This window comes from Hyperolius riggenbachi, chromosome 6 (genome assembly GCF_040937935.1).
Source record: "Hyperolius riggenbachi isolate aHypRig1 chromosome 6, aHypRig1.pri, whole genome shotgun sequence".
In the NCBI taxonomy this organism is placed as follows: domain Eukaryota; kingdom Metazoa; phylum Chordata; class Amphibia; order Anura; family Hyperoliidae; genus Hyperolius; species Hyperolius riggenbachi.
In genome coordinates, this window is record NC_090651.1 from 127,442,882 (window position 1) to 127,468,125 (window position 25,244).

Consider the following 25,244-nt stretch of genomic DNA (forward strand, 5'->3'; position numbering starts at 1 on the left):
AAAAGAATCGCAGAAGGTCAGAAAGACTCTGTCTATACTGTACTGAGGACGGGCACATTGTCCAGAATTTTCCTAAGAAGTCGGGAAACGCTGCCGCCTAGGTGTAGTCAGAGGTAATACTCTAGGCGAGCCGTTTCTACCTCTAAACAATAACCGTTTGCTCCTCCCTTGCTCCATTACCTGGGAGGGTCAGGCCACGGCCACTGAGGCATTCGTGGACTCGGGCTTTGCAGCTAATTTTATAGACTATGACTTTGTGAAAAAATTGGGTATTTCTTTACTCCCGCTGGATCGTCAGATTCTGGTCACAGCGGTAGATGATTCTCCGTTACAGTGTAGACAGCCTCTTTCCCAGACTACCTTGTTGTCATGTACTATAGAGGTGCTACATAAGGAGAAATTACAGTTCTTTGTCCTGCAAATGGCAACTTCTACCATTATCCTCGGTATGCCCTGGTTGCAACTACACTCCCCTCAGATTGACTGGGCTTCCAGTCAGCTACAGAGCTGGTCAACCCATTGTCATCATCATTGTCTGGAGAGAGTTGCTGTTTGTGCCACCAAGGTTCAGGTGAAAGGAGTGCCAGTGCAGTACGCTGAGTTTTCTGACGTGTTTTGCCCCAAATCAGCAGACAAACTCCCACCTCATCGAAGTTTCGATTGTCCCATTGAGTTAAGATCAGGTTGTATGCCTCCTAGAGGTCATCTCTATAATTTGTCTGGGCCCGAGAAGCTGGCTATGCAGGAGTACATTAAGGAAAATTTGGCCAAGAGCTTCATCCATCCTTCCAGATCTCCAGTGGGGGCTGGGTTCTTTTTCGTGCAGAAGAAGGACGGTGGGCTCAGACCTTGTATGGACTATCAGGGGTTAAATAAGATCACAGTGAAGAATCGCTATCTACTGTCTTTGATAGACGATCTGTTTGCACAGGTGACCAATGCCAGTATTTTCTCTAAACTGGACCCTCGAGGGGCATACAACCTGGTACGCATTAGGGACGGTGACGAATGGAAGACGGCGTTCAACACACCCTACGGGCACTACGAGTATCTGGTAATGCCCTTTGGGTTGTGTAACGCGCCTGCCGTCTTCCAAGAATTGATTAATGAAGTTTTTAGGGAGGTTCTGGGAAAATTTGTGCTAGTATATTTGGACGATATACTGATCTTTTCTCCCAACCTAACGGAACATCGTAAACATGTGAAGTTTGTGTTACGTAAATTAAGGCAGAACTCATTGTACGCCAAGTTAGAGAAGTGCCTCTTCGAGGTCACTCAATTCCTTTTTTTGGGGTATATTATTTCCACTTCAGGCCTTTCCATGGATCCTGAAAAAGTCTCTGCTGTGTTGGAGTGGCCGCAACCTGTGGGTTTTAAGGCACTCCAGAGATTTCTTGGCTTCGCCAATTACTACAGGAAGTTCATCAAAGGATTCTCCTCTGTAGTATCACCCCTAACCAACCTTACCAAAAAAGGGGCTGACACTTACCATTGGTCGGCAGAGGCACAGTCTGCCTTTGCTACGCTTAAAAAGCAATTTTGTTCTGCTCCCGTTCTGAGACACGTGGATGTCACCTTCCCCTTCATCGTTGAGGTAGATGCATCAGAGATTGGAGTTGGGGCTGTACTGTCTCAGCGCTCTGGCTTACAAGGCAAACTCCATCCCTGTGCCTTCTTTTCTCATAGGTTCTCTCCAGCTGAGAGGAACTACGATATTGGCAATCGGGAGCGTCTGGCCATTAAGTTAGCCTTTGAAGAGTGGCGCCATTGGCTTGAAGGGGCAGAACATACAATTACAGTCTATACTGATCATAAAAACTTGGAGTACATTGAAGGGGCCAAAAGACTTCGTCCCCGACAGGCCCGCTGGTCCCTGTTCTTTTCAAGGTTCAGATTCGTGATCACGTACACGCCAGGAAGCAAGAATGTCAAAGCAGATGCATTGTCTAGGTGCTTTTAGCCAGAGACAGTTCAGCCTGCAACCCCTGAGACCATCTTACCTCAGAAACTGGTGGTAGCAGCCACGGAAACCCGGGAGGATTGGGCAGTTACCTTAGGGCCTTACCAACAGGATATCCCAGAAGGGAAGCCCAAGGGGGTTCTCTTTGTGCCACTTCCCTTTTGCTTACAACTCTTGCAACTATTCCATACCCATAAGAATGCAGGGCATCCCGGAGCTGCTCGAACTCAAGACCTATTGGCTAGATGTGTATGGTGGCCATATTTTGCACTTGATTGCAAGGAGTTTGTAAGGGAATGCTCTGTGTGTGCCAGAAGTAAGCCATCTCAAAAGGCACCGGTGGGTACACTTCAGTCTCTACCAGTGCCAAATGAACCCTGGACTCACTTGTCTATGGACTTTGTGGGAGAACTCCCCAGCTCTGAGGGCAAGACGGTCATCTGGGTGGTAATTGATAGGTTCAGTAAAATGGCTCATTTTGTACCTCTGAAAGGACTCCCCCCGGCCCAGGAATTGGCTGATCTCTTCATCCGGCACATTTTCCGGCTGCATGGTATTCCGGAGAATGTAGTTGTAGTGTCAGATAGGGGAGTCCAGTTTGTGTCGAAATTCTGGAGAGCCTTTTGCCGTCGGCTCAATATGAACCTTTCATTTTGATCAGGCTACCACCCACAGACCAATGGACAGACCGAAAGGGTTACCCAGTCATTGGAACAATTTCTTAGATGTTATGTGGCAGATGCGCAATCAGATTGGGTAAAGTTCCTGCCATTTGCGGAGTTTGCGCATAATAATCTGAAGAGTTCTTCTTCAGGATTTTCTCCATTTCAAGTGGTCTCGGGGAGATTTCCTAAGTTTTCTCCTTTGCCAGTGGCATCTTCCCCCTTTCCGGCCCTCGAAGATTGGCAAAGGGCTTTGAGGGAGATTTCGATCTTAGTAAAGAAAAATCTGGGGAAAGCCTTCCAGACTCAGAAAAACAGGCAGATAAGAGACGATCTGAAGAGTGGAAGTTTTCCCCAGGAGATAGAGTGTGGGTGTCTACTCGACATCTAGCGTTGAAACAACCATCACCCAAGTTAGGACCCAGAATCATAGGCCCATACCCTGTGTCCAAAAAGATTAATGATGTGACATATGTGATTGATCTCCCAGCCAGCATGAGAGGTGTGAGATCATTCCATGTTTCCTTGCTTGAGCCTGCTGTGCATGTGGATTCCTCACCCCCCCCACCTGTGATGATTGACGACCAGCCTGAGTATGAGATCGAGAAGATTTTGAATTCTCGATTGGTGCAGAATTCTGTACAGTACCTGGTCCATTGGAAGGGGTATGGCCTAGAGGAGAGAACTTGGGTGCCGGATTGTCGCATGCATGCGGAGGAGTTGAAGAGAGAGTTTCATGAGTTACACCCGGAGAAACCGGGTAGAAGGTGTCCGGGGTCTACTCCTCAGGAAGGGGGGGTACTGTAATGAATAGCGGAGATACGGCCGCAACAGCAAGCGGCATGGCGGCTATCTCCGCGTCACAGCCGGCGGTTTCCGCCGCGCAGTTACACGCCGGTGCTTTACCTGGTCCTTCTATTGCTCATAGACTAAGGGCTACGCGCGCGTGCGCCAGGCGACAGGACCTTTATGCAACTAGAAGGGGAGTCAGCTGATCAGGCTATCAGCTGACTCCAGCTATGCTCCGGATTGGCTGAGTGACTAGGGAGGTGCTGTGGAGCGCTTGCAGTATATATAGGACAGGTCATTCAGTTGCTCCGCGTCTGCTGTTGCAAATGCTACGTGTTAGCACTCAGACCTAGTCAGATCCCAAAGTGTGCTAGAACCAGCTGGAGCTGGGGATCCACACTTAGCCAGATACAGTACAGTCTGAATCACCCATTCCTCGGATGATCAGTACACTTTTTGTAATATAGTTCCACCCGCTCCTCGGTTGAACTATCTCACTATTGTCTGTATCTCCAGCTTGCTGGAGTTTCCTGTGTTACATAGATATACTCCTATCTCCCAGCTCCTCTGGGAATAGCGAGTATCTCTATCATTACTGTTGCACCAAACACATACCCTCACATTGGTGGTCCTGGTCCTGGCTATACCAGTATTATTGGTGATTCTGCAGATCACACATAATCAGGTATAGCGTCTGTATTATTGTTGATACTGCAGATCACCAATAATCAGAGTAATCTGTTCTTGCTGACACCAATCGTTACAAATACTGTGTTATTTTTTCTCCATGCATAACGACCCTTATTATGCCCAAATAACTCAATTTTAGTTTTTATCAGTCCACAGCACCTTATTCCAATATGAAGCTGGCTTGTTCAAATGCGCTGTAGCATACCTCAAGCGTCTCTGTTTGTGCTGTGGGCGGAGAAAAGGATTCCTCTGCATCACTCTCGCATATAGCATCTCCTTGTGTAAAGTGTGCCGAATGGTGGACCAATGCACAGCAACTCCATCTGCAGATGGTCTTTGTTGCTTGTCTGTCAGTTGACTCTGACTGTTCTCATTGCTTCGTCGCTTATTTTTATCCAAGATTTTACTTGGTCTGCCACTTCGAGCCTTAACTTGAACTGAGCCTGTGGTCTTCCATTTCTTTAATATGTTCCTACTTCCTAACTGTGGAAACAGACAGCTGAAATCTCTGAGACAGCTTTCTGTATCCTTCCCCTAAACCATGATGGTGAACAATCTTTGTCTTCAGGTCATTTGAGAGTTGTTTTGAGACCCCCATATTGCTACTCTTCAGAGAAAATTAAAAGGAGGGAAACTTACAATTGACCCCCTTTAATACTCTTTCTCATAATTGGATTCACCTGTGTATGTAAGTCAGGGGTCACTGAGCTTACCAAGCCAATTTGAGTTCCAATAATTAGTTATAAAGGTTTTGGAATCAATATAATGACAATAGTGCACAAATTTATGCACCTGCCTAATTTTATTTAAACAATTATTGCAAACTTTCGGTAAATCCAATAAACTTCACTTTACTTCTCAAATATCACTGCGGGTGTCTCCTATATGATATATTTAACTGACATTTTTTATCGTAACAACCAACGATTTATACAGGAAAATCATGACAGTTAACAAGGTTGCTCAAACTTTCGCATCCCACTGTAAGTGTTTGGTAGGGAGAAGATTGCTGTTGGGTGTAGGTAGGGAGGCTAGGAAGTTAGACATAGATGGGGGAGGTTAGTTATAGTGTACGAAGTGTGTAGAGTGTTAGACTTAAATTAGGGGAGGTTAGTGTTAGTGTAGGCACGGGTAGGTGAGTGTTTAGCATAGATGGGGGAAGGTTAGTGTTAGTGTAGGCAGGGGTTAAGTTAGTGTTAGGCATAGATGGTATGGGGGAGGTTAGTGTTAGTGTAGGCAGAGTGTAGGTTAGTGTTTGGCATAGATGCATGAAGGGTTAGCGTGAAGATAGGATAAGATAACATCATAGTAGAATATTCGTAAAAGTACGAATATATTACTATTGGAAATATTTGTGCCCAAATTTCCTTAAGGCAGTATGTAATGTATACATGTATAAGGCTGATACTGTTAGTAGGCTATACATGTGTATATACTGTATACAGTGGGTTGCAAAAGTATTCGGCCCCCTTGAAGTTTTGCACATTATGTCACATTACTGCTAAAAACATGCATCAATTTTATTGGAATTCCACGTGAAAGACCAATACAAAGTGGTGTACATGTGAGAAGTGGAACGAAAATCATACATGATTCCAAACATTTTTTACAAATAAATAACTGCAAAGTGGGGTGTGCGTAATTATTCGGCCCCCTGAGTCAATACTTTGTAGAACCACCTTTTGCTGCAATTACAGCTGCCAGTCTTTTAGGGTATGTCTCTACCAGCTTTGCACATCTAGAGACTGAAATCCGTGCCTCTTCTTCTTTGCAAAACAGCTCCAGCTCAGTCAGATTAGATGGACAGCGTTTGTGAACAACAGTTTTCAGATCTTTCCCCAGATTCTCGATTGGATTTAGATCTGGACTTTGACTGGGCCATTCTAACACATGGATATGTTTTGTTTTAAACCATTCCAATGTTGTCCTGGCTTTATGTTTAGGGTCATTGTCCTGCTGGAAGGTGAACCTCCGCCCCAGTCTCAAGTCTTTTGCAGTCTCCAAGAGGTTTTCTTCCAAGTTTGCCCTGTATTTGGCTCCATCCATCTTCCCATCAACTCTGACCAGCTTCCCTGTCCTTGCTGAAGAGATGCACCCCCCGAGCATGATGCTGCCACCACCATATTTGACAGTGGGGATGGTGTGTTCAGAGTGATGTGCAGTGTTACTTTTCTGCCACACATAGCGTTTTGCATTTTGGCCAAAAAGTTCCATTTTGGTCTCATCTGACCAGAGCACCTTCTTACACGTGGTTGCTGTATCCCCCACATGGCTTGTGGCAAACTGCAAACGGGACTTCTAATGCTTTCTGTTAACAATGCCTTTCTTCTTGCCACTCTTCTATAAAGGCCAACTTTGTACAGTGCATGACTAATAGTTGTCCTATGGACAGATTCCCCCACCTGAGCTGTAGATCTCTGCTACTCGTCCACAGCCACCATGGGCCTCTTGACTGCATTTCTGATCAGCGCTCTCCTTGTTTGGCCTGTGAGTTTAGGTGGACGGCCTTGTCTTGGTAGGTGTACAGTTGTGCCATACTCCTTTCATTTCTGAATGATCGCTTGAACAGTGCTCCATGAGATGTTCAAGGCTTTGGAAATCTTTTTGTAGCCTAAGCCTGTTTTAAATTTCTCAATAACTTGATCCCTGACCTGTCTTGTGTGTTCTTTGGACTTCACAGTGTTGTTGCTCCCAATATTCTCTTAGACAACCTCTGAGGCCCTCACAGAGCAGCTGTATTTGTACTAACATTAGATCACACACAGGTGCACTCTATTTAGTCATTAGCACTCATCAGGCAATGTCTATAGGCAACTGACTGCACTCAGATTAAAGGGGGCCGAATAATTATGCACACACCACTTTGCAGTTATTTATTTGTAAAAAAATGTTTGGAATCATGTATGATTTTTGTTCCACTTCTCATGTGTACACAGAGCCGGGACAAGGTCCTCCAGCACCCAAGGCTGAGACACCAAAGTGCACCCCTCTATCCCTGCCACCCCAGCCGTCACACACTGATTGCTATTAGATTAAGAGGCTCCACAGGGCCCACAACCTCCCCAACACCTTAATATCTAGTTATCTGGCTTGCAGTCACTTTTCTTATTTCTTTCTGCTTCAAACACAATTAGGACTGACAGCTGAATGAATTCTGCGCCCACTCCTACACTGCGCCCTGAGGCTGGAGCCTCTCCAGCCTATGCCTCGGCCCGGCCCTGTGTGTACACCACTTTGTGTTGGTCTTTCATGTGGAATTCCAATAAAATTGATTCATGTTTGTGGCAGTAATGTAACAAAATGTGGAAAACTTCAAGGGGGCCGAATACTTTTGCAACCCACTGTATATATATATATTAATTGTGGGCAGCGTAGTGGTTAGCGCTCTTGCCTTGCAGCGCTGAGTCCCCGGTTTGAATCCCAGCCAGGGCACTATCTGCAAGGAGTTTGTATGTTCTCTCCGTGTCTGTGTGAGTTTCATTTGGGTACTCCGGTTTCTTCCCACATCCCAAAAACATACAGATAATTAATTGGCTCACCCCCTAAAAATTGGCCCTAGACTACAGTACAAATGCTACACAATATAGACATATGACTATGGTAGGGACTAGATTGTGAGCTCCTTCATGGGACAGTTAGTGACAAGACTATATATACTCTGTACAGTGCTGCGGAAGATGATGGTGCTATATAAATGCTAAATAATAATAATAATATATATTACATTATATATATCCGAACAACCTTACTGATTGCCATCCCCACTGCAGCTGATCTAGATTTTGGCTATAGAATAGTCAAACCCCCAGCGCTGGTTGGCAGGGCCGGGCTGAGGCATAGGCTGGAGAGGCTCCAGCCTCAGGGCGCAGTGTAGGAGGGGGCGCAGAATTCATTCAGCTGTCAGTCCTAATTGTGTTAGAAGCAGAAAGAAATAAGAAAAGGGGATACATGGCAGTGACTGCAAGCCAGATAACTAGAGATGAAGGTGTTGTGGGCCCTGGGGCACCTCTTAGTCTAATAGCAATCAGTGTGTGCCGGCTGGGGTGGGAGGGATGGAGGGGCGCACTTTGGTGTCTCAGCCTTGGGTGCTGGATGACCTTGTCCCGGCTCTGCTGGTTGGCGCCCATGCCACATGATAGCCGAGCTCTGGTTCCCCCTGCAGGATAGTGGAGTTTGGCTATATGATAGCCATATTCCGGGGCCCATGGCACCCAAATTAACCACTTGGTGTGCCATATCTGCAAATCCATTGTGGTCTATGGCAGTGTTGAATTTTCCTAGTGCAGCCTGTGCCAATATTACCCACCTCGCCTCCAGAAGTCTTTTCCACTGTCACTTACTCTGCAATAATATAGAAGTGGCTCTCTCAGCCATGCCATATGACGTCATCTCGTGAGGAGCAAGATTTGACAGGAGCTCATGCTCGCACGAGCATGAGCTTCCATCAGTAAACAAAGCAGGCCCAATCGATCAGCCTCCCAACCCGCTATCGGCGCTGGCAGGCTGTTTTTTTTTATTACGCTATTAAATGTATCTATATAGCACTGACATGTTACGCAGCGCTGCACAGAGTATTGCCTTGTCATTTAACTGTCCCTCAGAGGGGCTCACAATCTAATCCCTATCATAGGCATATGTCTATGCATGTATAGTGTATGTATCTTAGTCTAGGGCCAATTAAGGGGTGTGGTGGGGAAATTAAAAAATAGTTTTTTTTTAATTCGGTCTTTTTTGATTGATAAAAAGATAGCAGCTGCAATTAAATACCACCAAAAGAAAACTCTATTTGTGAGAAGAAAAGGAGATAAAATTAATTTGGGTGCTAAGTGGTATGACTGAGCAATAAACCGTTAAAGTTGTGAAGTGCCGAATTGTAAAAAATGGCCTGGTCACTAAGGGGTATAAATCTCTGGCCCTCAAGTGGTTAAAAAGATTCGGTTATAACAAAAAAGTGACATATCTGTCTAATTATCCCTTTTTAGTAAAAAAACATTACCCTAATGTTGGCAAATGAAGTGTCAAACTAACTTAAAGGAAACCAGAGCTGCCACGTAACGAAGATTTAATACTTACCCGCGGCTTCCTCCAGCAGCATACATTCGTCTGAGTCCCACGCCGTCCTCCCGCGGTCTGCCATTCAGCCGCGATCAGCCCCGGTAACTGGCTCACTCATGTCAGTCCGGGTCTACTGCGCATGCGCGGGAGGTCCACGCATACGCAGAAGACCCAGACTGGACCTGACTGAGCCTGTTACCGGGGCTGATCGTGGCTGAACGGCAGACCGTGGGAGGACGACCTGGGACTCAGACGAACGTATGCTGCTGGAGAAAAATGAGAATCAAATCTTTGTTATATGACAGCTCTGCTTTAGTCTTGGCATGGCGAGATATGGAGCTACATATTTAAATGCTTTTATTTGGGAAGAACCCCATTTGGTAAGCAGTCTGCTGTGGTGAAGGCCCCTGTGAAAGCACAAATGACTCTCAACAGACTGAAATGAAATCATCTGAAACAAGTGAAAGTCTTCCTCATTTTCTGGTTGAAATGATTCATACCAACACCAACCTCGTGGTTGTTACTGAACTCAGTGGATTTCATGAATTCCATCCAACAACAATTAACTATGGATTCCAATCATTTGTTAGTTCAGCTCTATTACTTCGCAGACTTCAAAAAACAAACAAACAAACAAACAAACAAACAAACAAACAAAAAAAACACTGGGCCTGGGGAAAGCTTCTCAACAAAACAAAAGTGTATTGACTTCAACACCACTCATCAACACACATAACTTTTCAAACCTCAGATTGGACTGACTCCACCGAAGGCAGTATCTTGGGATGCTAACAGTTATTATAATCCCCCTTTAAAACATAATACATTTTCATTATGTTTTCATACAGCTCTGGCATCTAACATAATGTTTTACAACGTCTGTAGTTATGGTCTTACCTGCCCCTCAGAGGGGCTCACTATCTAAAACAGGGGTGGGCAAACATTATCCGTTGCAGGCCGTGGACCGGGGGACACATTTCCCTACTCTCTTCCCTCCCTGCAGAGTTGCGAGCAGTACGTAATGACAGGTTACTCACCCAGTTGCAGCTTACATCATTGATTTCCATGGCCACAGCAGCATCATGTGACACACTGGCATGTATTGATGGTGAGTCACATGGAGATCGGTGCTGGGAGCTGCGATTGGGTGAATTAAAATTGTCATTATGCACTGCTCCCAACTCTGCAGGAAGGGAGGAGAGGACTCTGGCCCTTCATCAGCAGGCCTGATACAAAGCAACGTTTTCTGATGCATATTAACTACTTAACAACCGCTGCATCATGTATCCATGCCCCTCTGGACTTCACTTCACAACCAGGGGCGTGGATACATGTATTTTCTTTTTTTCAAGTGCTGTGTGTGCACCTGCGACCACCAGAGTACTGATCGGTGACTGGGAACAGCTGTTCCCAAAGACAATCAAAGTCACTTGTTTGGAAGGGGCAAATACCCTTAGCAGAGGCGCTTCTAAAGACTGACATTCCAGCAAACTGCCTAGGGCGCTGAGCAGTCTGGGAAGCGCATTCCAGGAAAAAAAATGTTTATTTTACTGATAATTAAGGGTTCGGAGAAAAACTTTCTATTCTGTGCACAAGGGTTCTGATGACTGCAACTGCTGGCTGAGCCACTGGATAACCAGTTTTGTAGACAGAGACTTGCACCAAGTCCCCTATTCATTGTTATCTGGTGATCTCCTGCTCTGAGCACTTCTACTGTCACGCTCCTCCCTGTGCCAGAGAGGAAAAGTAAACACAGCAGAAGAGCTTGTAATAACAAGGCATGCAAGACATGTCAGGAGTGCAGAGCTCCATGCTAGAGAACATTAATCCCCAGACAGTTACGTTTGTCCTTTGCAGCACTAGGGACATTTGTATTTCCTCACCAGACCCGATCATCTGAATGTGATGGCTTCCAGACTGATAAGGTGCTGTGTGAATAGCAGGACAACTAGCTAAATTAACAGCTTTAGTCACTGATTGAGCACACAAAAGGTTAAATTCTGGCTGCAGCTCAAGGAGGGGGAAGCACAGCAGGAGACCAGGTCATCAGGATGTGAATATAGTTACTTGCTGTATAAGGTGCTGCTCAGGCTGCCTATTCCTTGACCAAATCATAGACTGCACACTGGGGAACTATTGGTACCACTAGCATCTCCTCTGTGTTATGTATGGAATTATAGTTCATCTTCACAAAGAAATGCTGGTAATTGTACATCTCCCAGTGGTTTATAAGGTTCTTACAAAGGTACAATAATGGATAATTGTTCATATACAAGTGATAATTAAGTATTGCTATAGCACTGACATCTCCTGCAGCACTTTACAGAGTACATAGCCATGTCACTGACTGTCCTCAGAGGAGCTCACAATCTAATCCTACGGTAGTCATAGTCTAATGTCCTGCCATATTATTATTATGTATTTATATAGCACTGACATCTCCTGCAGCACTTTACAGAGTACATAGTCATGTCACTGACTGTCCTCAGAGGGGCTCACAATCTAATCCTACCATAGTCATAGTCTAATGTCCTACCATATTATTATTATGTATTTATATAGCACTGACATCTTCTGCAGCACATTACAGGGTACATAGTCATGTCACTGACTGTCCTCAGAGGAGCTTACACTCTAATTCTATCATGGTCAAATGTCCTACCATATTATTATTCTGTATTTATATAGCAGTGACATCTTCTGCTGCACTTTATAGAGTACATAGTCATGTCACTGACTGTCCTCAGAGGGGCTCACAATCTAATCCTATCATAGTCTAATGTCCTACCATATTATTATTCTGTATTTATATAGCACTGACATCTTCTCCAGCACATTACAGAGTACATAGTCATGTTACTGACTGTCCTCAGAGGAGCTCACAATCTCATCCTACCATAGTCATAGTCTAATGTCCTACCACATTATTATTATGTATTTATATAGCACTGACATCTCCTGCAGCTCTTTGCAGAGTACATAGTCATGTCACTAACTGCCCTCGGGGGATCTTACAGTCTAATTCTACCATAGTCATAGTCTAATGCCCTACCATATTATTATTATGTGTTTATATAGTAGTGACAACTTCTGCACCACTGTACAGAGTACATAGTCATGTCACAGACTGTCCTCAGAGGAGCTAACAGTCTAATCCTATCATGGTCTAATGTCCTACCATATTATTATTATACTGTATATTTATATAGCAGTGACATCTTCTGCAGCACTTTACAAAGTACATAGTCATGTCACTGACTGTCCTCAGAGGAGCTCACAGTCTAATCCCTACCATAGTTAAAGTCTAATATTTTCAATATAGGATTGTTTTGGGGGAAACCAGTTGACTTGTTAGTGTGTTTTAGGGATGTTGGGGAATATGAAGTGCCTAAATGAATTCCTGGGGAAGATAATAACTCCATGCAGATTTTGCCCTAATCAATGTTCAAACCTAGGACTCAGCACTATAATACTGTACAATAGTGCTATCCAGTACGCCTCTATTCTGCTCATATCTATCTGTTCATGCATGTCATCAATTCTCACCTTCTACCACCCTTCCTCCCTCCATTCTACTTCTCTTACACTATCAACACACTGTGCTTATTTCAAGAATGGGTTATGAATTACTAAGCTATTGTACCATTTGACTATGTCAACCCTTCAATGTCATGATATACCCACTCCAGTACTATCCTGACAGGCGGTAACATACAGTATCTGAATATCCGATAATGTGTGTGAAAAAGTGTTCTGGAATGGGGCACCTGATCCACCAGGCCATACAGGCTGTCATCTGGAGCGATGTGCGGGAGGAGGGGGGAGGGACTGGGCCACCCCCTAGCCAGATAGTGTGTCCTCCCAGTTGGTCCAAGTTGGTAAACTGGCTTATGCCGTCTGATAGACGCAGCACCAGTTCACCTGTCGGCCGCAGGCCCGCGGAGTCTGTGGCAGGCAGAGCAGGGTAGGGTGCTGCATTACGATTATTTTCCAGTGAAACGCAGCCGCATCACAATTATTTTCATAGGGAGGCACCACAAGGTGGAGGATGGGGGAGCGTGTCGGGGCACCATGGAGGGGGGGGGCACCACAGGTTTTCTCGCCTGGAGTGCCAAGATGGCTAGAGGCGCCCCTGCCCCTTAGTGATAGCGAAGTGGTTAATTGAACCTAAATAACACTTGTGGTTGGCAGCTGGGAGGCTGAACTGCCAGACAAGCACGCAGTTCAGCCTCCTGTGAGAATGACACCAAAGGCAGCACACCTGATCTGCATTCTCGTTGATGACGGAGGAGATTCAGCACAACAACAAGGCAAATAACGCTTTTCTAAGGAAGGTCAGCAATGGCACCATGCATATTCCTCTCAGAATTGTGGATTTCCACGAGTGATGGAATTCAGCTGACAAATAGTAACCTCAACCATCCCCAGAAATACTTGAGAAGCAGCTTGTAGAAAATCATTATGTACCTTTCACCCATATAATCAAGGCATTTTATTTCTGTTGTCCTAAATAATGGAAGTGTCCTAAATAATGGACGCCATCTGGTGCTTCAATCCCAACAGGAATTCTTCCCAGATTAGTCACAGCTCTCAGTTCCTGCTCATCTGAATCTGCTGCAACAGCTATGAAACTAGGAGCGTATATACCGTAGTAAACGTATGTAATGGTCAGAAAACAATTAACAATTATTATTTAGCATTTATATAGCGCTGACATATTCCACAGCTCTCTACAGAGCCCTCCGAGGGGCTCACTATCTGTGATAATCCCTTATGTCTATGTTTGTAGTGTAGTGTAGTTTGTGCAGTGTATGTATCTTAGTTTAGGGCCAATTTAGGGGGAAGCAAATTAACTTACCTGTATTTGTGGGGGATGTGGGAGAAAACCAGAGTGCTAGAAGGAAACCCATGCCGACACAGGGAGAACATACAAACTCCTATCAGATAGTGCCCTAGCTGGGATTCAAACCAAGGACCCTGTGCTGCAAGGCAAGAGTGCTATCCAATATGCCCCCATGCCGCCAAGAAGATACACAGGCTATTCAGTTATCGAAGTAGAATAGGCAAATGCTTTACAATAAATGACACTTTGACAAATAACATCTACTGAGAGTAGAGAAACACAAATAAAATAAAGTCATCTGGTCTCTGGAATCTTTGTACCCACGCTACATAGCAGTGATGGTGAACCTGATAGAGACATGGGACAATATGCAATTTACATTTTCTTCTGAAATTTCTCCTAGTTGACATTTCACACCTTGTCAATAAAATGACTTTTAAATCACAGTAAGCGAAAAAAAATACTCAAAATCATTTTGACAGTACTTTCTCTCACCTACTTTTTTGGTATTTTTTCAATTGCAAAGTGCTAAAAAGTTTTAAAAGAAGCATTGAAATGATCTCATAGGTGAAAACTCAGGTAAAAAGTGAATTGCATATAGACCCTGGGCCCATATACAATTAGTTTTTTTCTCCTGAGTTTTCTCCTAGGAGATAATGTTTCATCTTTGATTTCAAATAACTTTCCAGCACTTTGCAAATAAAAAGTACCAAAAGTATGTGAAAAAGTACTATCAAAACTATTTTGAGTATTTTCTTGCTTTCTGGTGGCTTAAAGGGAAGGTTCAGGGACGCTGTGAAAAAAACAAAAATCCAAATCCACTTACCTGGGGCTTCCTCCAGCCCGTGGCAGGCAGGAGGTGCCCTCGTCGCGGCTCCGCAGGCTCCCGGTCTCCTCCGGTGGCGCGCCCGACCTGGCCAGGCCGGCTGCCAGGTCGGGCTCTTCTGCGCTCCAATGTGCGGCTCACTGGTGCGCGCTGACGTCATCGGACGTCCTCCGGGCTGTTCTGCGCAGGCTCAGTAGTTCTGAGCCTGCGCAGTACAGCCCGGAGGACGTCCGATGACGTCAGCGCGCACCAGTGAGCCGCACATTGGAGCGCAGAAGAGCCCGACCTGGCAGCCGGCCTGGCCAGGTCGGGCGCGCCACCGGAGGAGACCGGGAGCCTGCGGAGCCGCAACAAGGGGACCTCCTGCCTGCCACGGGCTGGAGGAAGCCCCAGGTAAGTGGATTTGGATTTTTGTTTTTTTTCACAGCGTCCCTGAACCTTCCCTTTAAAGGGCATTTTATTGACAATTTTAAAATTATCACTTAGGAGAAAACTCAAGAGAAAAAGTGAATTGCATATGCAATTCACTTTTTGCAATTTACTTTTTCTCCTAGGTGATATTTTCACATCTTGTCATAAAATTCCTTTTTAAACCACCAACAAGCAAGAAAATACTCAAAACAAATTCAATAGTACATTTTCACCAACTTTTGAGTAGTTTTTCAATCATAAAATTCTGAAAAGTTATTTTAAAGAAAAGATAAAAATGATCTCCTAGGAGATCATTTTTCATTTTCTATTAAATTAACTTTCCAGCATTCTGCATTTGAAAAACTACCAAAATTAGGTAAAATTAGGCAGTACTATCAAAACTATTTTGAGTATTTTCTTGCTTGCTGGAGGTTTAAAGTGCAGTTTATTTATAAGTTTAAAAATATCACCTGGGAGAAAACTCAGTAGAAAAAACGAATTGCATATGCCATGTCATGAAATTAATTTTAAAGGATACGTCCAGGGAAAATGAAAAACAAAAATCCACTTACCTGGGGCTTCCTCCAGCCCCTGGCAGCCGTCCTGTGCCCTCGCCGCAGCTCCGGTGGCTCCTGGTCTTTTCCGCTGCAGAAGCGGACGTCGCCAGGTCGGCTTCCGAGTCGGCTTCTCATGTGCTCCACCGCTCCTCCGCTGACGTCATCAGTGCTGCACTGCGCAAGCGCAGTAGTTCTGCGCCTGCGCAGTGCAGCGCTGATGTTGCCAGCGGAGGAGCGTTGGAACGCATGAGAAACCGACCCAGAAGCCGAGCTGGCGAGATCAGCTTCTGCAGCAGGGAAGCTTGGGAGCCACCGGAGCTGCGGCGAGGGCACAGGACGGCTGCCAGGGGCTGGAGGAAGCCCCAGGTAAGTGGATTTTTGTTTTTCATTTTCCCTGGTCGTATCCTTTAAGCCACCAGCAAGCAAGAAAATGCTCAAAATAATTTTGATAGTACTTTTTCACCAACATTTCGGTACTTTGTTGATTGTTAAATGCTGAAAAGTTATTTAAAAGAGAAGATGAAAATTATTTTCTAGGCGATAACTCAGGAGAAAAAGTGAATTGCATATGGGCCCAAGTGCCCAAACTGCAACCCAAGGCTGAAGCCTAGGCTTCATTTTTAAGTGTATTTAGGATAATGCACTCTTTCCATCCATTTTGTGGTATTTTTCTATTATACATACTATATGTGATGTGTCATGGAGATTGGCGTGATGTGTCACGACTTCAAAAAGGTTGGGAACCACTGTGCCATGAAGAAATCTACTAATGTTTTGTCCATTACACCAAGGGCTCAAATCTAAGGCTCCTTTTACACTATATCAGTTACTGTCAGTTATAACTGAAAGGACAACTGATGGCTTTTTTCATACTAAAACTGCAGCCTTTTCACAATGTTCTGCTATGGAAAGTTAAAATGTATAAAAACACAATACATCCTATATAATAAACTTCCTGTGTCCCTGTGGCCTCCTCTGTGTCACTGTGTCCGTGCTTTTTACTACTTCGGGTGGTCGTTGGGACAGAAGCAGGACGGGGGAAGCGCGGTGTGCGGGCACGCGCATGCGTGCTGACATGCGGCGGTGGTGACAGGTGCAGGAGGGCAGGGGGGTTGTGAGGGATGCCTAGAGCCCATTTCTGTAATTGGCTTAGGCCTGCTAGTTAAGTGTAAAAGGGCCTTAAACCTGACATGACCAGAGAGGGTTGTGAAGATGACAAGTAAGATTCTGACAGACGTTCTGACTCGTATGCGTCTCAACCAAAAACATTTTATTCAATTTTGTCTCTGTATTTTTGATGACATTAACCTACATCCTGACTGGACTGGACAGAAAGTGAAGACATTCCTCTCCAGCTGGGACACTGACAGCAGTATTTATCAAAAATAAGCAAAAAACTAGACATATTATAATAACAATAACAATAACAATAATATTTATATAGCGCTTTTCTCCCTGGGGACTCAAAGCGCTGTGACCCTGCATTATGCAGTCTCAAAGGCTCGGGAAAAGAGGTGAGTTTTTAGCCTTTTTTTAAAGCTGTCCAGAGAAGGAGCCTCTCGTACTGATTGTGGAAGTGAGTTCCATAGAGTAGGGGCTGCGTAGGAAAAGGCCCGAGCACCAAATGTTAAGTGTATCCTGGGAATAACCAGCTTCATCTTGTTGGCAGAGCGGAGGGTGCGTGAAGGGGCATAAAGTTCCAATAGATCCGCTATGTATTTGGGTCCCATGTGGTGTAGAGCCTTGAATGTCAGCAGGCAGATCTTAAAATTGATTCTCCATTTTACTGGCAACCAGTGAAGAGTTTGCAGTACTGGGGTGATGTGTGAGTACATTGATGTACTACTTTTTATATACCGGTACATCATTTTCTTTCCTGGTAATACAGCATTTTCTTTCCTGGTAGAAGTTGACTTAATAAAATTACCTTTTTTTTTTTAATATGATTGGTAGTATAAAGTTTGGTAGCTATATATACATATGTATATATTTATATATATATACATAAATATATATATATATATATATATATATATATATATATATATATATATATATATATATATATACATACATATATATATATATATGTATAGCATCAAGTTAATGACATTTTTGGGATATTGATCAGGTTAGTTAAAGAGAACCCGAGCTGAAGTTTGGGTCAAAAAACACATAGGGGTTGATTCACTACAGTTGTGTTCAAAATTATTCAACCCCCAATGCTGTTAAGGGTTTTAGGGAATTTAGTGTACATTTGTAATTGTGTTCAGAATTAAATCTTACAAGGACTTTTTAAAGAACCAAATGCAACTAAAATGACATCAATTGTTTTTGTAATACAGTATTAAATGTTTTTTTTGTGATTTCTTCATTGATACAATTATTCAACCCCATAAAGACTACCACTCTTAAAGAGAATCTGTATTGTTAAAAATCGCACAAAAGTAAACATACCAGTGCGTTAGGGGACATCTCCTATTACCCTCTGTCACAATTTCGCCGCTCCTCGCCGCATTAAAAGTGGTTAAAAACAGTTTTAAAAAGTTTGTTTATAAACAAACAAAATGGCCACCAAAACAGGAAGTAGGTTGATGTACTGTATGTCCACACATACAAAATACATCCATACACAAGCAGGCTGTATACAGCCTTCCTTTTGAATCTCAAGAGATCATTTGTGTGTTTCTTTCTCCCTGCAGTTCTCATGCACTGAAGTTTCAGGCTGCTCTTTTTTCTCTTGCAAACAGCTTTGCCCTTGTCTGTAATTCTTCAGTATGTGAAAGCCCAGCCAGCTCAGAGGACGATTTATCCAGCTTGTAAAAGATAAGAGAGAAGAGAGAAGCTGCCCTAATCTAAATAATACACAGGCAGTGTGCAGAGAGGGGCCTGGAAGGGGGAGTTCATAGCAGAACCACAACACTGAAGAACTTGGCAGCCTTCCAGACACAGGCCGACAAGTCTGACAGGGGAAAGATACATTGATTTATTACAGAGACTGTGATAGTATAAAGTGCTGCAGTAAGCCAGAACACATTAGAATAGCTTTTGGAACTTGTAGGATGATAAAAAACAGGATGCAATTTTTGTTACGGAGTCTCTTTAAGAACAAAGGTTTATTCAAGTGTTTTTGATCAGGTATTGAAAACACCTGTGGATGTTAACGAGCAGCAATCAAGTATAATAAGCACCAATTAGGCAGATTTAAAATGACTGTGATACACGGCTCCTTCTAGACATTTACTGGTGTGTTTACAAACATGGTGAAATCAAGAGAATGGTCCAGGAAGACAAGAGAAGAGGTGATTTCTCTTCACAGGAAGGGTAATGGCTATAAGAAGATTGCAAAGATGTTAAACATACCAAGAGACACCATAGGAAGCATCATTCGCATTTCAAGGCAAAGGGCACTGTTGAAACGCTACCTGGTTGTGGCAGAAGGAAGATGCTGACTTCGACTGCTGTGCGCTACCTGAAGCACAAAGTGGAGAAAAGTCCCCGAGTGAGTGCTGAGGAACTGAAAAAAGATTTGTCAGATGCGGGTACTAAAGTTTCCGCTCAGACAATATGGTGCACACTGCGTAATGAAGGCCTCCATGCCAGAACTCCCAGGCGCACCCCCTTGCTGTCTCCAAAGAATAAGTAGAGTCGACTGCAGTATGCCAAAAGTCATGTGGACAAACCACAAAAGTTTTGGGATAGTGTTCTGTGGACTGATGAATCAAAATTAGAACTGTTTGGGCCCATGGATCAACACTATGTTTGGAGGAGGAAGATCAAGGCCTATGAAGAAAAGAACACCTTACCTACTGTGAAGCATGGCGGGGGGTCAATCATGCTTTGGGGCTGTTTTGCTTCTGCAGGTACAGGGAAGCTTCAGCATGTGCAAGGTACCATGGATTCTCTTCAGTACCAGGAGATATTGGATGAAAATGTGATGCAGTCCGTCACAAACCTGAGGCTTGGGAGACGTTTGACCTTTCAACAGCACAATGATCCCAAGCATACCTCCAAGTCCACTAGAGCATGGTTGCTGATTAAAGGCTGGAACATTTTGGAGTGGCCATCGCAGTCACCAGACTTAAATCCGATTGAGAACCTTTGGTGGGACTTAAAGAAAGCAGTTGCAGCATGCAAGCCTAAGAATGTGACTGAACTGGAGGCTTTTGCCCATGAAGAATGGGCTAAGATACCCGTAGATCGCTGCAAGACACTTGTGTCAAGCTATGCTTCACGTTTAAAAGCTGTTATAACTGGAAAAGGATGTTTTACTAAGTACTAAGAATGAATGTCACTTGGAGGTTGAATAAAACTTATAATGATGTGAGCCAGGGCCGGATTTACAGCTCAGGAGCCTATAGGCACATAAGCTCTGGTGCCCTAAACTCCGCCCCTTAACACAGGCCACAACCCTAATGCCACGCCCCTTTTTCTTACTTAATAAAACCACGCAATGTAATATAGATGTCCAGATAGGTAGGTGGGAGAACCCAGCAGGTAGGTATAGAGGGCACAGCAAGAAGTCAATGGGGGTAGGTAGGTGGGAAAATACAGTAGATAGGTATAGAAAGCACAGAGAGAAGTCAGTAAGGATAGTTAGGTGCAGGGGCGTAACTAGAAATCACTGGGCCCTCACCCCAAAAAAAGTTGGATGGGCCCCACCAATAGGTGCCAAATAATCGTAATGGGGTAGCGTTTCAATATAAAATAATTGCAATGGGGCAGCATTTCACTATAAAATAATTGTAATTGGGCAGCGTTTCACCATAAAATAATCGTAATGCCGCAATGTTTCACCATAAAATAATCGTAATGTGTGCAGAATTGCACTAAAAATATTGTAAAGTGGGCAGCATTTCAGCAGAAAATAATCGGACAGTGGTCAGCCTAACGCTAGAAAATAATCATAATGTGGGCTGCACTTCACCAGGAAGTGACCACAATGTGGGCAGCATTTCACCTCCAAAAAAAATTATTCACTCACCTGGCAGAAGTGTTCTCTCCCGGCTGGCCTCTGGCGTGCAGCTCCCCCGACGATCCTCCTGCTCAAATCTCCTGCGCTGAAAGGAATAGCAGGGCTACGGGAAGATGGCATCCGAAGCCCTGTATTGGAGACACACAAAGTCTCCAGTGCAGGGCTTCGGATGCCATCTTCCCTTACCCTGCTCTGCTTCCTAGAAAAGTCCTGCAGGCTGAGGTGAGCTGCAGGTAGCTGGAAAAGAACTGTCTCGGCATCTATTAGACGCCCCGGCCAGTTCAACACTTTAGGGGTCCCTCAAACAGGTGGCAGCGCTCCCCCCGCACATGGCGCTTATGCTCCTGCCCCCCCCAAAACCCCCTGGCCCCCTGTTGCTGAAGGGGTTGCATCCCCTATAGTTACGCCCCTGGTTAGTGCAGAAGTACAGCAGGTAGGTATAGAGAGCACAGAGAGGAGTCAGTGGGAGTAGGTAGGTGGGAGAGCACAGAGTGGAGTCAGTGGGGCTAGGTAGGTGGGAGAGCACAGAGAGGAATCAGTGGGGGTAGGTAGGTGGGAGAGCACAGAGAGGAGTCAGTGGGGGTAGGTAGGTGGGAGAGCACAGAGAGGAGTCAGTGGGGGTTAGTAGGTGGGAGAGCACAGAGAGGAGTCAGTGGGGGTAGGTAGGTGGGAGAGCACAGAGAGGAGTCAGTGGGGGTAGGTAGGTGAGAGAGCACAGAGAGGAGTCAGTAGGGGTAGGTAAGTCTGAGAGTACAGCAGGCCAGATAGGTAAAGAGAGCACATACAGAGAGCAGTCAGTGGAAGGGTTAAAGCGGACCTGAACACAGAACTTCCGCTGTGCTCTAAAAGATACACAACAGCATCAGGGCTGTGGAGTTGGAGTCGGAGCAATTTTAAGTACCTGGAGTCGGAGTAGGAGGTTTCGTAAACTTAGGAGTCTGAGTCAGTAGTCGGAAGATTTTTGTAATAAATCCACAGCCCTTGTTAGTATTATACTAAGGAGTCGGAGAGTCGGAGTTGGTAGTTTCATAAACTGAGGAGTCGGAGTCGGAGTCGGAATTGGATGATTTTTGTACCAACTTAACAGCCCTGAACAGCATAATAACCATTAAAGTTTCATTACAGCTGCAATAAATCTGCAATGTGTCTACTTCCTTCTTTCATGGAAGCAGACATAGGCTTAACATCCTGTGCTTTCAAATTAGCTTAAAGGAGTCATCAATCAGATAATGGTACCCCCAGTACTACTTAGCCAGGCATTCCTTCAGCCTCTCACATCTGCTATGTCCCTCGCGTCTACTGCACCACTGTCAATCACCTCCACATGGTCCGGAGCATACTGCGCAGGCGCAGAATTACTGAGCCTGCGCAGTACACCCTGGGCCACGTGGAGGTGAATGACAGCGGCGCTCGCACAGATGCAGTAGAGGACGACCAGGAGGTCTGGGATCGGGGGGCAGCAGCGGAGAGCAGAGCTGTGGTGAGGGACATAGCAGCTGGAGGAAGAACTGGGTAGTAGTACTGGAGGTAGCATTATCTGTTTGCTGACTCCTTTAACTAAAGTGGCAGTCAGGTGACACGGGGAGAACAACTTGTGATTAGACACAGATTAGCGGGCAATTGACCAAACTCTGTAATCAATACATACAGTGCACGTCTTCAGGTTTACCTTCTGTCCTGTGCACAGTTCAGATCCAGGCAGCTCTCCCAGGAGTCTAAGGGGGCGGAGCCACTGAAACTGCAAGTCCCTCTTCTCCCAACTATGCCGCGAGGCTCAGGGGTGCAGCTGAGGGGAACTTGATGGCAGAAGAAGGCCATGCAGAGCAGACCGAATGGGATCCGGAGGAGTGGCGGCCGCCCAAGTGCTCTCCTCGGCGGTAGCAAGAATGGTGCTCACTGCTCCATGCGTTCCAGGCAGCTAACGTCACTCCTGAGCAGCGCCCCCTGCGTCCTCTCCATGGTTACACACAGCGTGACATGGAGAGGATGCAAGGGGCGCTGCTTAGGAGTGAGATCAGCGCTGGGTCTGGAATGCAGGAAACGTCACTTTACATGCGCCGCTCACGGAAGGATGGAGCCGCTGCCTGCTGCGCTGCCATTTTTTTTAACAAATGCAGGGAGGGAGGGAGGAAAAGAAAGAGGCACTTTGCGTGGGCAGTGATCCGCCCGCCCCTAACGAAAGGCTCCGCCCCTAGGCACGTGCCTACAGTGCCTAATGGTAAATCCGGCCCTGATGTGAGCACAGAAAAGACATTTGTGTTTATTTCATTATAAATGTTATGTTATATTTGTCTGACAAGTGCCTCTTTGATTTTTTTGTAAACAAGATAACTAAAATGATCAAAATCAATGTCAAACTCGCCAAAACACTCAATTTCAGGTGTGTGTGTGTGTGTGTGTGTGTGTGTGTGTGTGTGTGTGTGTGTGTGTGTGTGTGTGTGTGTGTGTGTGTGTGTGTGTGTGTGTGTGTGAATAATTTTGAACACAACTGTATAACAAACAGCATGCCTTATCAGAGTTAACATGTCTTATCAGAGTTAACATGCCTTATCAGAGTAGCACAGAGAGCTCTACGAACTTATGCCTGCTAATTGGCAATGATGAGAGCTCCAATTGTTCTGCCCTGAGCCCCTGTGGGTCCAATCACTTTAAAGGACATTATCCCCGCACTTTTATTGGCCCAATAGGCTGTCTGTCACAAAAAAAAGGAATGCTATTTGTTATAATGAATCAATCCCATACTTACCAAAGATTAGGGCCATATATACCAAAGATGAGGGAAGCCTCTGGATCCTGTAGCGGCTTCCTGTGTCCTCCTCGCTGCTGCTCACCATGACCCTGCAGAAGATCTGGGTTGCCTTCCTTTACATGCATGAGCGCGGCTTGCTGCATCCGCAGGACCACGGCAGCGCCTGTGCAGCTTCATAGAGCTGCTCGTGCACGAGTGACTTCGCCTTTCTGCACAAGCATGCCTATAATAATGCAGGCACAGTACGGCCACCCTCATCCCTGCCAGGATCAACAAGATCCAGACGCTTCCCTTTTCATAGTTGTGATTCTTTTTTCTTAATGTAGCATACTGCCCCATGCAGCGCCATCTGGGATGTCCTCCCTGACAACTCGAGAGTACTTATACCTCCTCATCCTACAGCCCGTCCTGGCTTGCGGATATGAGGTACATGTACTCATGTTCACCCCAATCATCAGGGTGTGCCAGTAAGGATTTCCCTCTCAACTGAGCGTGGCGCATCAGGAGAGGGTCATAGTTGTGATTCTTAAAGCAGACCGTAACACAGAAAGTCTTCTCTGCTCTAAAAGATAAGCAACAGCATAATAACCTTTAAAGAAAAACATTTCTTTGTTACAGATGATACAAAAAAACTACAATAACTCTGCATTGTGTCTACGTCCTGCTTTAATGGAAGCAGACATAGGGTTAACATCCTGCGTTTACAAATTAGCTCTCTGCCAGTGACATAGCTGAGAGATCAAATTACGTTTGTGATTAGTCACAGATGAGGGGGAATTAGATATGCTAAACTCACTTAATACATACAGGGTGCATTTCTCTCTGTTTTCCTTCTGTCCTGTGCAAGAGTTCAGGTCCACTTTTACCCAAGGTTTGCCTTTAAGTAGCAGAGAGGTTGTTAAAAAGTTCCAGCTGCTTTTGAGTTAAAGAGGTACTAAGGTGGAAAACCATAACATTTAAAACATGTGTACACATAAATGCTCTTGTCCCAGAGTAAACACACTGTTGTAAATGTTAATTTGTGTGTAATTGTCACTTACAGTATGTAGTATAATCGGACAACTCTGAACTTCTTCCTGGCAGGTTTTGGATTTGTCAATTTCCTCATGGGGATTCTCAAAGTTTCTTTTAATAGTTTGTTTTAATTATTAAAATGTTAAAACTTTAATTAACAGCAGCAAATACAGTAAAACAGCAAATACAGTAGAATCTCTATAGTAAACTCTGATATAGTAAACCTCTGGCTATAGTAAACTCTGTTCTAGGTCCCGGCCATGCACCTGTATGAATTTACAATGTATAACCTATCCTGATATACTAATCTTCTGCTATAACATACATGTCAAACTCCGGCCCGTGGGTCAAATCTGGCCCTCAGAGCCAGTGATGCACATCCGGATATCTGGATAGTTCGGGTATCTGGAATCTGGATGAGCATCACTGGCTCTGAGCCATTAAATTTGGCCCTCAAGTGGTTTCCCAACTTTGCATTATGTTTGGCCCACTCTAGACCATGAGGGAAGCTACATTGGAGGTGAAGCCCTAGAACACCAGGGAAGCATTATGGGGGAGGAAGGGGGAAAGCACTAAACACTAGGGAACTGTATAGGGGAGATAACAAGGAACTGTATAGGGCTTGGAGGGGGTAAGGGGTACATTAAACCAGTGGTGCTAATCCGGATTCCGGATATCCGGGTAACCTGGATATCTGACCATTTTTCAGCTAT